This window comes from Helicoverpa zea, chromosome 2 (assembly GCF_022581195.2).
Source record: "Helicoverpa zea isolate HzStark_Cry1AcR chromosome 2, ilHelZeax1.1, whole genome shotgun sequence".
In the NCBI taxonomy this organism is placed as follows: Eukaryota; Metazoa; Arthropoda; class Insecta; order Lepidoptera; family Noctuidae; genus Helicoverpa; species Helicoverpa zea.
Genome location: NC_061453.1, coordinates 11629704 through 11644975, shown reverse-complemented (window position 1 = coordinate 11644975; position 15272 = coordinate 11629704). Strand labels below are relative to the sequence as shown.

General features: G+C 35.6%; 1 long non-coding RNA gene across 1 annotated transcript; it reads right to left on the bottom strand.

Annotated features, from left to right (window-relative positions):
• Nucleotides 1-13933: 13933 nt before the first annotated feature.
• LOC124644079 lies at nt 13934-14981 on the bottom strand. The gene is made up of 3 exons (XR_006986003.1): nt 14851-14981; nt 14312-14413; nt 13934-13993 (listed from the first exon to the last, which is right to left on the bottom strand). It is a non-coding gene; the product is annotated as an uncharacterized LOC124644079 (long non-coding RNA).
• Nucleotides 14982-15272: the final 291 nt, after the last annotated feature.

Sequence of the window (15272 nt, the reverse complement as noted above, 5' to 3'; positions counted from 1 at the left end):
AACTAAACATCTTTGGCCGCCGGACCCAACCAAATCATTGTAACGAAACCATAGCGCGATCTATTTCGACGCCAACGCCATCTAGTTATAAAAAAGACAACTCTGCACCAAATTTTGGTTCCTTTAAAATCCGCAGTGGCACCGCTCACGCGCAATTTTGCACAACAATGGAAAGTCTGAAAGTTATACAACGGCTTTTGTAATAATGAACAGGTTATTACGTTTTATTCTTACATAAAAAATATTTAAAAATATATTCTAAACTGTATTTGCGTTTGTACTTAAAAATGCAAAAAGTAAAAGCTATTTTCAGAGCGGTCGAGAACTACAGAGTACCAACCTATTTGTCTTTCTACCACTCCTACGCATGGTCACTGCAGCCAATTCTGATGATGTATCGCCTTCGGTCTCGTCTCGTGCTAAACAGCGGTTTGTTACGTTCAGGACTAGCAAAATATATCGCTACAAACTCAAGTGCGAATATTTTTTCCTGTTTCTATTCCTACAGAATAGGTGATGGTCAAATTATACAGAATAATTGGAGGAAAGGGTTCAATGAGTTTAATGATTTAGAAATGGATTTATTACATTGTTATCTTCGATTGCGGGCTTGAAATTCCCAAATATCATCTGCCTAACTTTTTCCCAACTATATTGGGGTCAGTTTCCACCCTTTCTGTATGCATCTAAGTCCTAGTGGTTTATAAGGAGCGACTTCATATCTGACCTTTTGATACCTGTTACCCATTAGTAAGATTGGTTATCAGACTTCCTGGCTTCTGACTACCTACCCGTAACGGCTGCCGAACAAGTTCAAGTAACAGCGAGGACATACAAAATATTTTCTAAAAGGACAGAAAATTATAATAACAATGAATGACGAGTGTCGCACAGACGTTTCATAAATAAGGGGTAGAAACCGGCAACGTTTTCATTGTCAGCCCCAATTGAAAGGGCGCTAAACAAAAATAAACTTGACATACGGAAGGGGTAACGCATCACGCGATGGACACATTAAAGTAAACGTGAGCCACTAGACAGGTTATGTGAGGTAGCTTTATTTAGAAAAAATATGGTGGAATAAAAAAATATAGTAAGTATTAAGCATGTTGTTGTAAGTAACTAGTATTTAGTATAGAATGAATATTAGGTAAAGTTTGAGAGTTGTAAGGAGTCATGGAGTTTGAAAAATCTTTTTAAAATAGCCACGAGAGGTAGTGAGTTTTATGATAATGATTATTTCTTACAAGTATGGAAAGAATTACCTTGTGGTCGCTGATGGATCCGTGAGAAAAGTTAAATTAAAGAAAGAAGATTTCTGGGCCTTCTGTAAAAGCCAAAGTACCCATACGTCCACATGCACACGATACAGTGTGTAAGGTGTAAAACATTTTATAAAACGGATTTCCGATTCACGCACGTGTACTCCTGCCCTCATTCCCCAATAATGTTATGCATGAAGTTTGTGGAGTCGTCCCCGACTTGCAGAATGTTAGGCTACAGTGTTAGCGGGTTAGAATTAGATCCCTCTTGGGGGATCGACTTTGTGATAGAATGAGAGACACGAAATTAGCGGTTGTTTTGTGAAGTCTACTTTGTTTATTAATCGGATATATGATTACAACTTGTAATAAAATGTAGACTTTCGTAATACACATTTGAATCTTTTCAATAGTTTTGGCGTGAATATTTACCTTTGCATTTATAAATACGAAAACTGAATGATTAACTTTAGCTTTTTTCAAAATAAGAACAACTGTATTTCTCATAAAGAAACACATAATTTTAATACTACACTTACCTTCTAAAATGTCCTACTTTAACTAAGAAAGAGCTGACATAGTAAGTCATTCAGCCATTCGTCTACAGTCAGGCCTCGCCTACTAGTATCGGCTAGCGAATGCCTCAAGTGAGCTCCGAAGTGGATCTGTCATACATTCTAGCAGATTGCTACCAACTAACTTAAGTGTACTTATGTACGATGATGTTTGTTTAGTGATACTGGTGGTTATCTTCATCTGGTTAATTTGAGTTTTCTTTTGAAATTAAAATGGTTATAACATCACATTTATTAAAAAGATTTTACTACGGCATTTTCAGTTGATTTAGTCAACGATGAAGTACCTTTATATTTCTAATATTATTGCACAAGTGAGTTTATTTATTTCGAGTCTACACTAAAGCGCCTAGAGTGATTGAGATGTAGTTTACCAAGAACAAGGTAACTTGAAGACGAAACTAAGCTATAGTTATTTTACTGAGAAAGCTCTGACCAGGGTAGTTTCGTCTTCCTTGTTGTGAACGAGGTTCCAGGAAGATCTAGTTTCATAGAAAATAGTACGGAACAGAGGTTTAGTTTCATATTGCGAATACAATATTTATTAGAAACATTTCAACAAGTATCAATTTGAGCAGCTGTTGAGCAGATAACTTAGTAAAAGTTCACAAGGTATAAAGTTATCTTGTGTAGGTGTGTAATGACTTGCGATAAATGTTCAACAGCTTAGAGCTAAAGGCGGATCTCACACAATCGCAAGCCACGCTTCGGCGAACGCTTTATATAAATATACTAGCTTTCGCCAGCTGCTACGGAGTCCTGTGAGAACTTCACCACATAGCCGAAAAAAAAGTAGCCCATAACCTGCCTCGATCTAACATAGAAATATTATAACAAATCGATCCAGTATTTTCTGACAATAGCGCGTTCAAACAAACTACCAATACCCCGGTTGCTTGTATACGGTGTAACATGAACAGTAAAATACACCCATGCAAAGCTTATCACGTGTTAGTGTGTGATCTGCCCAACCTATTCTCACAGCAGACACGAATATGGCGCAGCGCATACGAATTTACAAATTGATTCCCTATGAATATTGGTAGCAGCGAATATCGCTGTATGGAATAACTTTGCCAATAGACCGTGAACATTTTAACAGATGCTGTTGCTTATTGCTTTTGCAGTATTGAAGTAACATATTTTGTATGGCTACAAATGTTATAACTAGCTGTTGAGTCTCGAGGCTATTACTTCCCGAACCCAGATAAAAAGCAGCTCCATTTCCGATCACATTACTAATGCCCAAGGCCTACATATGCGTTATTTTTCATAAAACATTGTTTATTATGACTTTTCCCATTCAAGTAAAATGTAGTTGACCGACAGTTTAAACGTTGTCGGTAGACTTGGGTCTATTAGTAAGTTAATATAAGTTTTGGCCTAAAACGCATTTGATTTACAGAAGTGTCGCTTTATCTTCAAGTACAAATTTAAACGCGTGTTAATAAAAAATAACATCTGCTGGTATCTACTTTATTAGTGGTCTAGATAGGCCTACATTGTGCACGTTTTGTCCAAGCTAATCTCGCTGACGATGTTATTTGTAGACGAGACAGAAACGACTCGTATGACGATAATGAGATAATTAAAATTCAACCTACCTCGTTTGCCCTTAGCTTAGTGTTTAGGCTCAAAGATAATGTTCTTACAGCTTTCATTGTAGTTTTAAATGATTTTAAGCCCACGATAGTCGGGTTTCATTTAAAATGTGAGCTGAGATTAAATTATTTGAGCTTTTTATTAATTCAAAGTCTCTAAAGACCTTTGTTTGTCTATGTTCCATTTTGAACCTGACAAAAATTCCCAGCACTCATTCATGGATGAAACATGTTGGTGAAAATACCAGAAGTATTACCCGCTTCTTCTTCACCAACATGTTTGTTTCTTGGCCATTTCAGCACTTAAATAAGTTTTTTTTAGTTTATGATAGGTGGTACTTACTTATCCTTAATCGTTTTAATGTGTACAATAAGAATCGGAGTAAAAAAAAACATAATTCTACCAATAAATGTAAGCCATTACTGATAGGTCGTTGACTCGGACAATAAACAAAGTCTTAACTAACGTTAGATGGCGTGGCCTTTTTATTGACTCTCAACCTTTTATTGGCCCAATGTTTTGCCCCAAAATGGCGGATATTAGGGCCAAAGATTATTTTGGACGATAACGAACGGTCATTCGTTGGAGCATGATAAAATTTTATGGGATAATGCCGGCCCATTTGAACATTTGATGGTCATAAATTCTTGTGTATTGTTTTATGTGTTGCTTTTTAGTTTTGATGTATGAGATCGCGTTGGTTTTAAAGATAACTTTTTAACTGATATATCAAAAAATATAATGTCCGGACAATAATGTCCGGACACTTTTTCACACACGGTCGGTTAGCCCCATGGTAAGTTATTAATTAACTTGTGTTATGGGTGCTAACACAACTGATAAACTACATATAGCTACATATATACATATTTATAAATACATGTTGTAACACCCAGGCCACGGCCAACAAGCATGCTCATCACACAATTGTCGGCCCAACCGGGAATCGAACCCGGGACCTCAAGATCGGCAGTCCGGCATGGCGACCATTGCGCCATCGAGGTTGTCAATATAAAAGCAAAGAATCATCAAAAACCTAAACTATACTGAGATATAAAATGAATTCATCCCCCCGTCTCTTTCAAAAGATATCACGAGTGTTAAAGGAAGTTTAGGTAAATTGCACACGAGTTTTAATTGCATACCTATCCCGTGTCGGCCAATAGGTAATCTTTAAATAATATAGATATCAAATAATACAGAAATATTCTGTGAAACATTATATTCATGACGTTACCCACCTAAGTACTTCATCATCATCATCAGCCTATCGCAGTCCACTGCTGGACATAGGCCTCTCTAAGTGCACGCCACTGAGATCTATTTTCGGCTTCTCGCATCCAGCTCCTGCCAGCCGTCTTGCGCAAGTCATCACTCCACCGTGCCTGAGGACGTCCTACACTACGTTTACCGATGAGGTAATCCGTCAGAGAACCAAGGTCATCGACATAGCCTACCGAATCAGCAAGCTGAAGTGGCAGTGGGCTGGCCATATTAGCCGAAGAACCGATAACCGTTGGGGTAAACGAGTTCTAGAGTGGAGACCACGCCTATGTACTTCTAAAACATTAATTACGGGTAATGAATACACACTATATCTCCATTAGGTGTTAATTCATTCAACCCTAACGTAACATAATTGTGTGGGTGATTATCATAATTACAGCTGTGGTACAAATCGGCCTAATGCGTTAAATACTATATGTAGTGTTTGATTGATCACTGCAGGGCAATGGAGCCGCCTTCTTACTTTATTATACCGCTGGTTAAAGATTTTTTAGGTATAAAAAATTTGTATTTTTTCTATGTACTAGGTGTGTTAAATAATAAATTAAAAATGTTTGGTAGTAGCATCAATATTTTAGGGAACAAAGTCGGTTCAACATGCAACTTGACGTTGATGAAAAAAATGCTGAGAGTATTTAATTACTATTGTAATTACTGCTGAAAATATTGCTTTTTTAAACTGGGATCTAAAATTATTGTCATCAGTTATATATTAACTTTTTGCGGTTAGAATAACTTTTTTAAGGTGAGTCAAACAAAAAAAAAAAAACAAATTACCTTCGCATACTGCCGATGAAAGAAAAAAAATACAAATTACTCATATAAAAATCTCAGTGAAATACTTTATTCTAAATTATATTTTGTGGTTGATTGCAGAAACCTGGCAAACAAAATAACTTGAAATAAAAACTTAGCTAAATCCTTTGCGAAGGGACATTTGTTTGCGTAGAAAAATAATTTAGACGAAAAGAAACTAGCTCCACAAAGGAGTAATATGTCTGAGCAAGTTAATCTATGCAATTTATTTTTTTTGCTCTTTACACAAATTGCAATTTGTACCCTCATTTTGTGGAGACCATGATTATTTGAATTTATAAGACACTTCAAAAAAATAATTTTATATATCAATTCATATTTTTTTTTTCAATACGTCATTAGCTTAGGAGGCATCGTTGTTTATTGAAATATTTAATTATAATTTTTTAAGTTTTATAAAATTTCACCAACATTTTTCGCTGGCCACAATTAATTCGTTATCAACCATTTTTTTAAACATAACCATAAAGTCTGTACCTACTATATAACCCTACTTTTACGCCCCAGTAAAACTGATAAGGCAATCTATTCGCGGCGGGTTAGAACGTCGGATTTGTACGTGGAAGGTATAAAATATGGCCGCGTACATTAGAGTTTCCACCGTCAGCCCGCACTGCGTCCTATCAATCAGAAGGAAACTATACTGCAATTCTCAGAAGTTATACCTTAATTTGACCCGGTAGTTTTACAAACGTACGTAGATGTACTAATAATACCTAATTGTTTTTTGAGCCATCTTATCACAAAATGCTTAAACATTACTTAACTTTAAGTTGTCCTAAAACTATTGCCGTTTGAGCAGTGCCTAAAATTTAGTGGCGATTCAGTATTTTTGGACGGTAGTCACTTTGTAAATTTTTTGCTGACGCTCCATTTATCCTGTCCTGTATATATTTATTAATACACGAACAGAAAAGCTTTTTAATAAAAGAGGAATGATGACGGAATTAAGGTAATAAAATATTATGAAGATAGAGTGGGTATAAAATATGTGATGCGTTATTGTTTCACCAGGCTGCATTGCGTCCTATCAATCACCATGAAACTGCAACGGCAGTGCAGTTCCCAAGATTAATCGTTTGCAGATATGGACCCTGATAGCGGGGTCATTTTAAACTCAAACTGCATGTGTAATAAAATATTTAGGTTAAACTTTTTTGCAACAACGTAAAGCGTGATATTTCTCAGCTATCGCACTTGATTGAGCTGTCAATAAATCAATATTTTCACTTAAACTTTATCCTTAATCTCGACTAACGTAAGCGTCTGATAGGTAAACATAACTCCCCTTGGCACGTTGAAGAATATATCAAAGTCTTCCGGGTGAAAAAAGCGAACGCTAATAGCTAAGCTTGTAATCGATCATGGGCCGTCACAAAAATGTTAACCATTTTTTATCTTAATCACAGAATAAAGATGTACAGTTGTGAAGGTACCTACTAACGTTCGTGAAAATATCACTCACTCACGCATGTACATCGACGAGCCTTTACCGGCGCTACCGGTGCTGTCAGTACTGAGTGTCGTGCATCGAGCACATGCGTGTGTTACGAAGGATAGTACCCAGCTTCACAACTGTTCACAAGAGAATATGTTTAAACTGTGTCCTAATCTTCGAAAAAGCATCGTCACCCTACATTAGCTTCTAGGTAATTTGTACCAAGATTGCTGTGGGGTACTACTACATTAAAATTATCCTTTTCGAAAAATATTCAACACCTCCAATGGTAAATCGTATTTAGGGGGATCAGGGTAATTTTCACTGCGCAATATACTTAAGAGCTTAGTTTGATTAATGGTGTACGTCTGTTAACGTCTTGATTTATATTACGTTATTTTCTTAAGACTGTTTACGAAAATATTTACTTTCATTCCTGAAGAATTAATGTGATTTTATTCAGCAATACTGACAGCTCATTAATGTTAAATTGAACACCTTATTTTTCTTTTCCTGCTATTTATCCCATATGGAGGTGAGAATAGCTTTCTTTATCATTATTTCCACGTCATCCTGACCAAATACCTGGCATTCCATCAGTCACTACGCCCGGTAATGGATACCCGCATAATCTGGCACCCTAATCTTTACGTGGTCATTTCACTAACAACACCTACTAGTTAATATCAATCATAAGGTAAAAGTCAAACAGCAAACATTTCAAAACAAGTTCGAAATTAATCAACAGAAGTATCTATTACTTTAACCGCGTCTAAACGAAATCCTATCGAAACTTCCTTAATCAATGATACAGCATGAGTCCGACCCTTCGATATTGCAAAAAAGTTTTATTAATTTCCTACGGATAGTTAGAAAGTTTTAATTGAACGGTCAGATGAGGGATGCCCCAAGGCGATCACCTCCCGTTCATACGGTGACAGTTACTGATATATGGGTTCACTCTGACCCGAATAATGATAGGAAACTTTCATAACTAAATTATTGTTTACGGTCTCATCGAAAACGGTACCGGATTGTTAAGTAGTTTTAAAATTAGATCCTATTTACTATTTACGGCACAAAACTTCATCAAAAGCTTAACTTAATTCCTCGAAACGATTTTGGATTACTAACCCTTTTCTGTTTATAAAATTTCAATTTCGCACGAAATGCTTTTGAAGGTATCAGAATGAAAACTAAGGTAGCCCAAATAGTTTCGATTTCCGTCCATTTCGCAGCGTAAATTCTCACGGATTCAACTAACTTTGAGCCTTTGAGGTCCGAGCGGAGAAGACCGTTTCTACTTCGGATATCGGTCGAGACGTGCTTCTGACAAACGGTGCATCTATCGTAAACCTCACTGGTACTTATGTACTAAGCGGCATTCGTTTGAACTCTAAGTGCATCGAGCCGGATCCTAGTGGCCAGGAAATTGAAGCTTTATTCAAAACGTGGTCCGTTTAGTTAGACGTCTCATTGTGATTAGTTTCGTGTGGTTTCATTTATTTTCTGCTACGTGTCATAGGGACTTTTGGGGCTTAATTTTGTATTTACATATTTTATTTTTAAACTAGCTTCTGTCAGCGGTTTCACCCGCATCCCGTAGGAACCACGGCACGAACCCGGATAAAAAGTAGCCTATAGCCTTCCTCTATAAATGGGCTATCTAACACTGAAATAATTTTTCAAACCGGTCCAGTAGTTCTTGAGATTAGCGCGTTCAAACAAACAAACAAACAAACTCTTCAGCTTTATAATGTTAGTATAGATAATAACTAGCTTCTGCCAGCGGTTTCACCAACTAACCATTACATACATAAAAGGTAAGTTAGGTTAAAAACATGTCACTTTTTTATTTAATCGTTTCGTCAGGAGTATTGGGGTTTACATAAATGTTCCGTAAATACCGGTTTCACTTTGTACTCTCAGGGCAGCCCGCCTGAATAAAGGTCTGAATATTTTAGCGAACATTTGGGTCTTGGGCATACCGCTAAAGTGTTTATAGCCCTGATCGGGACTGTTAACGAAATATACGTGAACATCGTACAAACGCAGTATGTGACCTACTTCACTGCCTTTTGAGATCGTGATATTGACTTTTTATGACTGGGAAATATTGTATACTTACGTCTTTCAAATTGAGAATATTTCAAACATTACGTTCTTCAAAGGACCACTAGAAGTGTAATAAAAATGACAATATCTGAATTTGGTATCAAATATTACTAAGACTAGCTTCCACGAGTGGTTTAACCTACGTCCCTTGAGAACTAAGTACCTCGCCTATAGCCTTCCTCAATAAATGGCCTATGGATCACTGAAATAACTTTGCTTTTCCTGAGATTAGCGCATTCAAGCAAACAAACAAATAACCTCTTCAGCTTTACAATAATAAATGTAGATGTTACCAACATAATAAATACAAATTCGTTATCCTTAAAGGGAGGATGAATTTAATAATAGATAATATCGCCGAGATTTATTTAGAAGGATGTTTTGCTTACTCTGGGGATACGATACCGGAATTGAGGATATAAAGTAATACTGTATATTCAGGATTAGTGGCTTCGAAGCGACTTGAGCAATCGGAGACGGCGCTCGATGGCTTGAGTCAACTTTCAGTTTGAATTGAAAGCTGGAAAATATTGTTTTTAAATTATAAGCTTTGAATAAGGTGTAGGAAGTACTTTATGTTTATTTAATATACGGGTAAAAGTAAGTACGAAATATACATGTTTAATCTAGTAGGTACTGCTATGTTATATAGACTTCTTCTTAAAGAGTTCTTCCTAACATTTTCATTAAAGTCGGAGTTTTCTCTCTGACGTGGAATTGTGACAAAGACTCAGCAGTAGTATTAGATGTTCTAATGGGGTATTATATCGACAGTGTCAACTCCGTGCTGCTTGGTAAAAGTTTCTAAAACCAACTGCAAAGAGATTTGAGACAAAACCCAGATATCGAACCAGGAATTCTCATGCACTACAATCACGATTGCGACCACCGCGATGGCTTTCATAAAATTTTATGATATTAGTATCAATGGCTCAGAAAATATATTATAAATATTATATCAAAACATTTTCCTTACCCAAAATCTTGATAAATACGAACAGTAGGCATAATACCGTTTCTTGATGTGAAGTTATAAGATACTTTTATTACGATTATTTCTTTTGATCAACAAGACTCTGAAGAGTTATTACTTTCAAGAAGAGCCAACTTGGAAATTATTTATTATTGGAAACTTGTAGGTACCGAAACCCGGGGTGGAATTAATTTCTTAGAAGCTGTTTTCGTGGTATTAGTTCGCAGAGTTTCAAACGAAACCCAAAAATGAGTACGGTCGAACTTGTCAGGGTATTTTCGAACCTTAAAAGTTTTATTTTATTCACATTCATTCTCTAATTTGCTTTGGGATTAGAAAAAGTTTTTATTGAGATTTATTTGTTGGTATTTTAGCGATTAGTTTTAAATCTATTTTAATTAGGTATTGTTATACAATCCGTGTTTATATCTAAATCGTTCGTTTATATTTATTTAGTATTTTTTGTCTAATAATGCTATTACTACTCTACCTACTCGAAAATATTATACTCACTTTCCAATATGAGTTAGAGAAATTTGAACTTCGAACGAAGAAAAAAAAAATATCCCGCCTGTTTATAAAACAGAAGAGGTCAGACATAACAAAGGTCGGCCATTTTGAAGAAATAACAACAACCAACGATGCGCTTTTTATTTTTAAACCCTTTAAAACATAATGCCGTCGTACGGAGCGACAGGAAAAAATGCATCGTAACTTGGTCGCAAATGGAGGAACATTTTGTTAATGTTTTGTTGAGAAAATACAATCTGTGAAATGTGTGAAATGTACAGAATATGACTACGTTAAAGAACACTGTGGAAGGTAAGTTAGGTCATAGATTCTACATGTACTTATGTACCTACTTATTAAAATCAAGATGTTGTCACTTTATGAAACGGTGTCACATTAAAAGATGTGACCGTTTAAGTGATGATGTTAATAATGATGATGATTAAATAAATATTTATATAATGTCCTATTAATATCTCATTTTTCATCATAACCCGGCTAGAAGATCCTTAAAAACGATATCCAAATCGGTTTATCCGTTCAAGAGCTTCGGTGACATAGTTAGCGGTCAAACTTACAACAATATTCTATATGATCAAGAGATAAAAAAAAATCCTGCCAAGTGCGAGTCGGAATAGCACACGAAGGGTTCCGTGCCATTATTTAGAAAATTAGCAAAAACATTACGTTTGTTGTATGGGAGCCCCCCAAAATATTTATTGTATTCTAGTTTTCAGTATTTGTTGTTATAGCGGCAACAGAAATACATCATCTGTGAAGATTTCAACTCTAACTATCACGGTTCATGAGATACAGCCTGGTGACAGACGAACGGACAGAGGAGCAAAAACAATACTGGACCCTATTGCTTTACCCTTTGGATAGGGAACCCTAAAAATACTTAATTAAAGAGATTATTCTTACAACTACTAAAGGTTTATTTCGCATTTACAACTAATAGCAAGATATAATGAAACATAATTGTGCAGGAGTGCTGTCGCCTAGGGAAGTCAGCCCGGTATGTAGGTCGATTCATATTAATTAATAATGGCGACAATTTGCCAGTCATTTCAGGAAATAGCTACCCGTAATGCTGGGTCATTGCTGCATTATACGAATCGATCATACTTTTTATGTTAAAGGATTAAATGTAGTGAAAAACATGAAGGAATAGAAGTTACTTAAGTACCTTTATGTACATTATCTGCCTTGCCTTTTCCCAACTATGTTTGAGTCGGCTTCCAGTCTAACCAGATGTAGCTGAGGACCAGAGTTCTACAAAGAGCGACTGCTCGGGCAATCCAATACCCTTTTGGTACCACTAGTTGTCAGACTTTCTAGCTTCTGTCTGCTATACTTCGGCCGTTCAGAGAATGCGTTCCTGACACCTATCAGTTAGTCACGACTAGTGATGGGCACAACATAACACTGAGTTCGTTACCGTTCCTTCAAAATGAACCGCCGCATTATTTTAAGATTATTTTCGTTTTAAATTGGCGGAATCATTTGTTTTATATTTTAGTTATTTAAGTGGAAACCAAAAAAAGGTAATATTCATATAATAAAATTGTTTTATTTATTCTTTGTTACAAGTACATTGAATTGAATGTGCGAACAGAATATTAATCAGACTCCGATTTGCTTGAGGAGGTGGTGTCTTCATCATCATCTTCGCCTACATGTATAATTATATTATTATCAATAACAGAATCAATCCTGATATCTCGGTCTAACAAAAGCCGGGTAATCAAATAAAAACAGATCGAAAACACTTGAAAAACGTAGTCTATGCGCACGAAACGACAACGGACGACTGTTTTAGCGTCACAAAATGGCGGCCCATAACGCCATATGGGGTTACCATTTTTAATCTAAGTATAAAAATGCGGTTTGGTCATAGTTTTATTTTTATATTTCATAAACGTTATAATTAAGTCTTATAGTCCATTATTTTCCAATTCTTAAAAAGAAAATCAAAACGTATTATTTTATATTATAACTGTATAAGAACAGATTACGATACTTGCCTGTTATTTTTAGCACAGCACTACAAAATATAAACCGCTGACATAACCTTGTAATAGCGCAGTATAGATTTAGAAAAATATTGTTTACCAAGTTATTTGACACTCAGTTTGGCACAAAATTATAACATTCATTGATTATTGATATAATAATGTTGTTTTAATGCTCCTCAATTGTTAAAACGGTAAACAACCAGCAAAAATATTTTTATCGTAACTGCAACGCCATTGCAAAGTTACGTCGTCAGTTCAATCGCGACGTGTCAGGAACGCATTCTCTGAATGGCCGAACTATAATGACTGACAAAGATGTTCAAATGACAGCAGTACCTATACACATATACCTACAAAAATAAATATTATCTAAAAACATGTTTTTAATGTCTATTGGTATCAAACATGATAATATTAAAGTTAAAAATTGAACATAGCTTTTAAAGTTCAATCTCTTAAAAATTATGAACCGTAAAATTAGGTGAAGAATATTCAAAATTTTCTTCTCAACCCGAACCAATAAAGAACTGTTTTGGTTCTTATCTTTATAAATTAAAGTTTAACACGAAAGCTTAATTAAAACACTTTAATGATTATTTTTCATTAGGTATGCAAATGAAATCGTCTTTCTCGTCATTAAGCTTGAAGAGCTACTAAATTGTAGAACAGATTTCGTTAAAAAATAAAGGCTTTTTTTAACCTAAATTGTTAATTGCAAAAAATAATGTTCTCCTGAATAAATTATATGAAACTTAAAAGATAAATGCGAAAAAATGCATTTGCTCAAAACATGTTCATCGCTATTCTGTGCAAATATGCACATCCTTAATTGACTTCATGACTTTTACAAACACTCTCATTACTTCATACGCGAAAAAACCACTGAATATATACTCTTCAGTGTGGATAAAATTCTTATAAACACGCCAAAATATTCCTAACCCACCCAAATTAGCAGCAACAAAATATAAAACGGTTATTACACCATTTTGGTACCGGGGTGCTCCAAAATAGAGCGCGACCAGGTTCGCCTATGAATAGTGTATGAGCGAAGTTCCGAGACGCTCCCGTTATTCCCCTAGGTGTTATTTCATGCCTTCGACGAACTTTGACGAAACAAAACGAAAGAACCCTTTGGTGGATCTTCACGGTTTATAGGCACCTCGTAAATGGGGTTCGCAAATTCTTGACGAGTATTTTTGCATGAGTTAAGGGTTGAAAGAAAAGTGAGTAACGATGCTGACACTATGCTTGTCTGATGGCGTTCGACTGCCAATTTATAACCGCAGCAAAGAGTACTTGAGAGAAGTCTTAAAAGTGAAATTAAACAAAATGTATTTGTCTTTTGCGAAGTTATTTAATACGTACTAATCCTCCTTCGATGAATTATTGTCACCCTGAAAAAGGAAAAATTGCACATTTACTATTTGGCGTAGCAGAATAGACGTTTACTATCTATTCATATACATATTACATATATTAAACTACATAGCTTCCGCTAGCGGTTTCACCTACGTGCCGAGGGAACCATTTCCCTCAATCGGATAAAGAGTAGCCTACACGCCATATACAAGTTTAATAATTATTGCTATGTTTCTTAAAACTCGGTAACGCGTGGAGAAGTACCTAACAAACACATTCATGAACTTACGCCTTTATAATATTAATAAGAACGGCGATAAATATTTTGATCTAAAGATAATGAAGTAAATCACCTGATAGAACCACAACTTTTGGTCATCTTCTTCCTTTACTTCGGGCATAAGGTCCGTGAGCTCTGGTGCGTCTGCATCTATCTTGATGTGGTTGTAAGCGTCCTGGAAGTAGAATTCAAATGTTTTAACCGATTTTAGAGAAAGGAATGTGTGATCCAGAATGAAGTAAACCACCTATATTTTAGCAAGATATTTTTCATTATAGCATTATAATTATAATAGTTCCACAACCCAATTAGTTTCGTTAGATGACTTCGGTTTGGATGAGTGTATGAGGCCTCCCTAGAATTCAATTCCGTCGGTCAGACTTACCAAGGGGTATTGGGTTTCCCAAGTCACTGGGTTGAGGAAGACAGGTAGACAGTCGTTCCGTGTAAATCAATGGTAGTCCGCTACAACCATTAGACTAGAAGCCGGCCTCAAAATATATGGAATAAATCCAAGCAGATGACTTAATTCTTTAAGATTAAGCTGATCTAATTTTTATAGAAAATGTCAGAGTGGAAAATGATTAGATTAGGTATATAAAAGTAGGTTACCGCAGTACTATAGAACCACATCATCTTGGGAGCTGGTGTGGCTGTCACGGAAGGTCGAGAAACCTCAACACTCGAACTGAGATCAGGTTCATCATGTAGGGTTTTCTTTTGCGGCTCTCTTTGACGTCGAAATTTTTTGATAACATCTTCGAGCCGTTCTAAGTCAACATATGCGTACTGGAGAGTACCCTGTTTAAATTTGTTTAGAGGCATTTCAAATTATAAGGCAATCTTCTTAAATTTAAATCGAAGTTATTAAAAAATGTTTTTAAATTTACGCTAGACTATCTAAAAGTAGATTAATTAAAAGATACACAGGAACATTCGTAAGGTGTGTTTTGAATAGAAGGAAATAACAACAACAAAGCAAAAATGCTTACTGAAGCTTCTTTTTTTCGTTTTCGATTTCTGAAAAAAAAACT